The sequence below is a fragment of the Zeus faber genome, assembly GCF_960531495.2.
Source record: "Zeus faber genome assembly, chromosome: 9".
NCBI lineage: Eukaryota > Metazoa > Chordata > Actinopteri > Zeiformes > Zeidae > Zeus > Zeus faber.
Genome location: NC_137197.1, coordinates 1,157,515 through 1,165,014, shown reverse-complemented (window position 1 = coordinate 1,165,014; position 7,500 = coordinate 1,157,515). Strand labels below are relative to the sequence as shown.

General features: G+C 53.9%; 1 protein-coding gene across 3 annotated transcripts in view; it reads right to left on the bottom strand.

The window, feature by feature from the left end:
* The window catches only part of exoc3l2b (exocyst complex component 3-like 2b), a 46,526-nt gene that overhangs the window by 18,068 nt on the left and 20,958 nt on the right, over positions 1-7,500 (bottom strand). The window lies entirely within an intron of this gene.

Genomic DNA, 7,500 nt, shown 5'->3' with positions numbered 1-7,500 from the left:
AAACAACAAAAACCAGAGAGAAATCAGTCAACCAGTAAACAGGCAGCAGGAGCACAGACATCTCTCTTCAGAGATAACCAGGTAGGCAGGGACCTGCTGGTTTCTTCACCAGCTTTGAGACTGCTGTTCACTATAAGGACTGTTCCCTTTGGAGCCCAGACTTCCTCCTTTCTACAGTTTACCTCCTTAGAGGGAAAGAGAGAGAGAGAGAGAGAGAGAGAGAGAGAGAGGAAGGGAGGGAGAGAGAGAGAGAGAGAGAGAGAGAGAGAGAGAGAGAGAGAGAGAGAGAGAGAGAGAGAGAGAGAGAGAGAGAGATAGAGAGAGGAAGGGAGGGAGGGAGGGAGAGAGAGAGAGAGAGAGAAAAGATCACAGCTACCACAGGAAGAATCACAGGTTAACAATGAGGGAATCATCCTGGACTGAGCACAGCACCTCCCCAACACCCCATACACTCCTGAAAGTGTCCAATTTGCCAGTCAGTTTGTAAAACTCAAACTCCACCTTGAGGCGGCTGAGAGCAGACCAATCGTCATCTGGGCCGGGTCTACTGACCCATGACCCCGCACAGCGTTCCATCTGCTTTTCCAAATGGCTAGCTTGGCCACCCCCGAAACAGTGTTCATCAGGACACGGACAGATTTGTTCGACACAGTGTAAACAGGAGCAAAAATAAAGAGTTTAAAGGAGAAACACTCCCCCAGACCCCGAACCCACCGCTCCAGTAGCCCGAACAGCCCCCGCAGCCGAGGACACAGAACAAACAGGTGCTGCAGCGACTCCCTTTCAGAGCAGAAGACGCATCCCGCCCCCGTGCTGGAGTCCAGGTGTGCCAGATACCTGTTTGTGGCCACCGCCCCATGCACGATCCTCCACTGGAGGTTGCCCAACCGCTTGTCGATGGGGGGCTTGTACAGAGAAAGCCAGCGGCCAGCAGAGCGTAGGTGTGCCACCTTGACACAGGTATAGTAGGCAGCTTTCTTGCCTACTGCCTCAAAGACCCCCAGCTTGGGAGTGGCAAAGGTCACAAGGCTGTCCTGCTCCTCCTTCCACTGCACAGCCGGAGGGACCGTCAGCGAAGGGCATGCAACCTTGCTCTCACCGTCCCATTGGTCAGGCAGAGCACGGCTGTCGATAAAAGCCCTAAAGGCCACTGACAGTGAAGCACGGACTTCATCCACCAACCTGTGCAGCAGTCTGGAGGACCTGATGCCAGTTGTCCCCATGGGCTGCTCAGTAGACGCCTTCAGCAGATGACCCAGCCTGACGCACCCAGCCTTGAGGAAGCTGGAGCGCAGGCTGGAGGAGGAAAGGAGGCCAGAGTCTAGCAGTGGGTTCCCAAACAAAGGCTCCCCAAACAGCCACATCCCAGGGGCAGACGTGGTGTCACGGTGGACCTTAAAAACCTGCCACAACTGCAGCACCGATTGATTGAAAGGAGTCAGCCCTGTCAAGTCCATCCCCTCGGTCCGCAGCAGAAACAGCTGCTTGTCATAAGAGAGGCGCCCCGCCCGCCTCAGCAGCACCTTCGCTGTGTCCAGCCAACGCAGTCCACCACCGTACAACAGCCTCTGCACCGTCTGGAGGCGGAACGCCTTGACCTTGGATGCAACTTCAATGAAGCCTCAGCCCCCTCTCCTGGACCGGCAGATAGAGGGCTGCAGCCCTAATCCAGTGCTGACCGAACCAGAAGAAGTAGACGATGGCCCGCTGGATCTCTTCTAGCAGGCCTCCGGGTGGATGCAGAACGGTCAGTTGGTGCCATAAGGTCGAGGCGACCAAGTTATTAGCAACTAGCACCCTCCCCCTGTAGGACAACTGGGGTAGCAGCCATTTCCACCTGGACAGTCTGGCACACATCTTCTCCCTCACACCAGCACAGTTCTGCATCTGGTACTGCTCCGAGCCCAAAAACACCCCCAAAACCTTCATTCCCCTCGTTCCCCACCTCAGGCCCCCTGGTAGCTCAGGAGGCGCTAAGAATTCCTTCCCCGAACCCAAAAGCCTTCAAGGTCGAGAACAGGAAACCGTGGTCCACCCGGCTGAAAGCCTTCTCCTGGTCAAGGGATAAGAAATAACAAATCCCTCATTAAGAAAAAATTGTCCTTAATAGATCTGCCCGGCACGCAGTAAGATTGGTCCATGGAAATCAACAGCCCTAAAACTCCCTTCAGCCTATTGGCCAGGACTTTCGAGAAAGGTTTGTAGTCCGTGCAAAGCAGTGCAACGGGTCTCCAGTTTTTGAGCAAGGCCAAGTTCCCTTTCTTGGGTATGAGAGAGAGAGCTGCTCGCCGCAAGGAAACTGGTAGCGTACCAGTCCGCACAGACTCCAGCAGCACCCAGATCTTCACCTAACAGGCCCCAGAAATGCCTGTAGAACTCTGGAGGCAGACCGTCTATCCCAGGAGCGTGCCAGCTGGCCCACAGCTCCCCGACCCCCAGCCGAGGCAGCCCCTGAAGGAGCTTCGCAGAACACTCTCGATCACAGCCCTCTGCCCTGAATAGGGTGGTGTAGAAGGCCACCGCGTGCGCCCTCATTTCCGCCGGGCAGGTGGTGACCCTGCCGGCCAGGAGACGGAGACAGGTCATCTGCCTGGACTGCTGAACTGTCTTCTCCAGGTTGAAAAAATAGGAGCTGGGGGCGTCCATGTTCCTGATGCCGATGTACCGAGACCTGACCATGGCGCCCCGTACTCTCTCCTGGAGGAAAGTGTGCAGCTCCTGCCTCTTCTCCTGCAGCCTCCCACCCACAGAGGCACTGCCACGAAGGAGGCCACCCTCAATGTCCCTGATCTCCTGCTCCAGGGTGCCTATGGTCTCCCTAACCCTGCGGGTGGAGTGAGCACAATACCGTTGGCAGAAGACATGGATTTGTGCTTTGCCCACCTCCCACTACTGACCCAAGGAGCTAATGGCCCCCTTCCTGCTCCCCCAGCCATCCCAGAATGATTTAAATCTACTGCAGAACGTGGCGTCGAGCAGCAATTTTACATTAAAATGCCAATAAGAAAAATGCCTGGTGCTGGGTGCGGAGCACACCTCCAGAGTGACAAGGCGATGATCCGTGAAGCCCACAGGGTGGATGGAACTGCTTAGCACCCAGGGACTGAGTGCTTGTGATTTGTAAAGTTTGTCAAGCCGAGCCGCACTGACCCTGCCGTCTGAAACCCTCACCCATGTGTACTGTCTGTCTGTCGCATGTTTCATCCTCCATGTGTCTATGAGGTCATGTCGAGCAGTGAGGCGAGACAGACAGGCGGAAGAGACCCCGTGGGGTTCCTCACCGGTCCAATCCAGACCATAGTCCAGCGTACAGTTCCAGTCCCCACCCCTTACAACATAGTCAGCCTGAACCCCCCTCCGCAATGTTTCCTGCAATTTTTCAAACAGCTCCACCCTCTGCGAGCCTAGAGTGGGAGCGTACACATTAATGAAGCAGAAAGTAGAACCTCCCGCCTCCGCCCTGACCGTCTGAGCTCTACCTGCTTCTATCTCGGTGCTGGCCAGAACCCTGATGTTTGACCCCCTTGAAAGGAGGATCGCGGTCCCTGCGCTGAAGTTAGTCCCATGGCTGAGAAACAGCTGCCCCCCCGGCTCTGGGCCCAGTCTACCTCGATGGCTGCGTCACTTGGGGAAATATCACATCTAACTTCCTCTGCTGAAATAATTCAGCAACCAGAGCCCTCCTCTGCTGCTGTCTCCCACCATTGATATTTAAAGAGCCAATCCTGAGCTTGTGCATGGGAGAGGAGAGAAGAGGGAGACTCGTGAAAACTAGCAGAAGGAGAGAGAACACCCAGTCGAGACCAGCCACCCTATCACCTAGGTATGGTCGGGTTTCCCCGAGCCGGTACGACGGTTCTCTTTCCGGAGAGCCGTCACGTGTTTCTTTAGCCGGAATCTTCCTTTATCATCCAACCCTGACCCGGCCGACTTCCTGAGAGAGGCCACCGTCTTAATAAACTTCCCCGAGTCAGGGAAATAATGTGTGACTTTAACAGACCTTCCAAACGTGGCGTTTAGGAACCCCTGTATTTCACCAAAGTATACAGGGCTCCATGCGGAGCCTGGGAGTCCGACACTGACATGTCTGTCACTGACCTGTGACATAAGTCGTCACATTAACAGTAACCATCAAAGCAGCATTCTGAGTCACAGCAGCATTAGGTGCCTCGCCACCCTGCCACAGACAGCCCTCCCCCAGGGCCTCGCCACTTCCCGGCCCGCTCGCTGGGGCCGGGCCCCAAGAGAGACAGAGACAGAGAGAGAGAGAGAGAGAGAGACAGAGAGAGAGAGAGAGAGAGAGAGAGACAGAGAGAGAGAGACAGAGAGAGAGAGACAGAGAGAGAGAGAGAGACAGGGAGAGAGAGACAGAGAAAGAAAGAGAGACAGAGAGAGAGAGACAGAAAGGGAGAGAGAGACAGAGAAAGAGAGAGAGACAGAGAGAGAGAGAGAGACAGAGAGATGAGTGGAGTTGTGTTTGTGTTCATTGATTATTTGGACCTGATCGATATCACTATTGATCTTTATGTTTATTCATTGTTCTTCTCTTGGTGTTCAACTGGTTCCTGTCTTCTGGTCGGAACAGCATTGTCACATGTTTTAAACGGCGACAGGTGACATGTCATTGGACAGGAAGACAGACTGGAAGACAGGCTGGAAGACAGACTGGAAGACAGGCTGGAAGACAGACTGGAACACAGGCTGGAAGACAGGCTGGAAGACAGACTGGAGGACAGGCTGGAAGACAGACTGGAAGACAGGCTGGAAGACAGGCTGGAAGACAGGTTGGAAGACAGACTGGAAGACAGACTGGAAGACAGGCTGGAAGACGGCAGAGTCGATGGGAAGGTGTCCACCAGTAGCAGACTGCTTGTACTGGGCGGCTCCCACAAACACATGATCTAAATGGAAAAAAACTGAATATTTCCCATCTATGTCATTGGTCACTCCCTGTGATGTCACACCCATGAGGTGGGTGGAGCCAGAGGACTTCCTGTATGTAATGGGCGGGACCTGCTTCCAAGATGGAAAATGAGCTTGAGCCATTCGTCATATTTCATATAGACAAATCTACACACGTCACCACCCAGAGATCCAGTACGTCCCGGTACGCCCCACATCCGCCCTCTCCGCTTCATGTGACACCACCCGAGCAGCTGAGAGCACCACCTGCTGGTGTGGATGTGCTATATCGTGTCTCTCGACACTTTTCTTGATCCGTCGATCACTCCGCTCCTCCAACCTCCACCCTCCTCTGGCCGCGCTGCCCCCTGGTGCACGCTGAGCGGCAGGGTCCTCCGGCCGGACGTGGGGGAGCCGGGGAGGGGTGGCGCTCGCTGACAGAAGCCTCCACACCGAGGCTCTGGGTCTGGGGCACTCCAGCATAGCGGCGTTTCCCAGGATGCATTGCAGACGTCATGTGGACGGACTCCTCCACGCCTCCCAGCCGCAGAGGACCACGTCGGGTGTTTGTGGTGGTTTGATCTGGGTTTTTCTTGGTTCCTCCACAGGAACCTGTTGGAGGGCCCCTCTGCTGCTTCTTTGAGGTGGTGGAGGTTGCTGGGCACATCTGAAGCTGCTCTGTGTGGGTGTAGTTTTAATGCATCTCCTTCTGAGTCTGAAGGTTTTTCATTAAAATCTCTCAGAGACAAACTGCTGAGTCAGAGCTGTGTGTGTGTGTGTGTGTGTGTGTGGAACAGTAGTAGTATTGTCTTGGTGGCTGTAGCTGGTGTGTGGTCAGTAACACAATCAGTCCTTCCACAAAAACACTGGTCTTACCCCCCCCCAGGCTGGACAGTTGTGATGCAACAACATGAACTGAACACATGACATCATCATCAAGAGAGAGAGACCGGGAGGGAGAGGGAGACAGAGGGAGGGAGAGAGAGACAGGGAGGGAGACAGGGAGGGAGAGGGAGACAGGGAGGGAGACAGGGAGAGAGAGAGAGACAGGGGGAAGGAGGTGGAGTTGATCTGTGTCATAATGTTCAGTGTTGAGGCCAAATGAGATGATTCCTCATGAAACGTCTAGAAGGTTCACATCACATCACCAGCAGACAGGCTCCCCCTGTCTCCCTCCCCCTGTCTCCCTCTCCCTCCCTCCCATGACTGAGGTCTCGTCCATGTCTGAGGTCTCGTCCATGACTGAGGTCTCGTCCATGTCTGAGGTGTCGTCCATGTCTGAGGTCTCGTCCATGTCTGAGGTGTCGTCCATGACTGAGGTCTCGTCCATGTCTGAGGTGTCGTCCATGACTGAGGTCTTGTCCATGTCTGAGGTCTCGTCCATGTCTGAGGTGTCGTCCATGACTGAGGTGTCGTCCATGTCTGAGGTGTCGTCCATGACTGAGGTCTTGTCCATGACTGAGGTGTCGTCCATGTCTGAGGTGTCGTCCATGTCTGAGGTGTCGTCCATGTCTGAGGTGTCGTCCATGACTGAGGTGTCGTCCATGACTGAGGTGTCGTCCATGACTGAGGTGTCGTCCATGACTGAGGTGTCGTCCATGACTGAGGTGTCGTCCATGTCTGAGGTGTCGTCCATGACTGAGGTGTCGTCCATGTCTGAGGTGTCGTCCATGACTGAGGTGTCGTCCATGTCTGAGGTGTCGTCCATGACTGAGGTGTTGTCCATGACTGAGGTGTTGTCCATGTCTGAGGTCTTGTCCATGACTGAGGTCTTGTCCATGACTGAGGTGTCGTCCATGACTGAGGTCTTGTCCATGTCTGAAGTGTCGTCCATGTCTGAGGTGTCGTCCATGACTGAGGTCTTGTCCTTGACTGAGGTGTCGTCCATGACTGAGGTCTTGTCCATGACTGAGGTGACGTCCGTGACTGAGGTGTCATCCATGACTGAGGTGTTGTCCATGACTGAGGTGTCGTCCATGACTGAGGTGACGTCCATGCCGCTCGTCCCGGCAGCTGAACCTCGGGGGATCCTGCCATTTGAAAGGTGGAGGCCTGAGGCTCCTCGCAGTGGGTGAGGGCGTAGGAAGTGACTGAGCATCTGTTCATCATTTTACCTTGGAGCTGAAAGTAACATATCTCTGAGCATAGTTGGAGGTACAACTCTTCTTCGTGGGATGGTGACTCCGATGGAGGGCTGCTTTTTGCAAATGCGATGTGTTTATTGATTGATTTATTGAGCCAAATGTACTTTTTACCTTGTTTAACCGTGGCTTTGTGCCGGATCACCGTTCCTCCTGAGTGTCCTCACCACGGTGCACTGTGCTCAGTTCACTGCACTGTTCACTGTTCACATCACATCGACACCATGTTTCCAACAGAATCTAAATATCAACATCCTGTATAAAACCTGGAATATTCAAAAAGCTTCTCTCTCCTTCACTCTCTCTTTCCTTCCCTCTCTGTATATAGTATGTATATATTATGTAGATTATACAGTATATATACTGTATATACTGTATATAGTGAGAAAAAGCAGAGTTGTGTTTTCTTTTCCCATAGTTTGACTTGTTTACTTGCTCTCTGTTCCTCTGGTAGTGA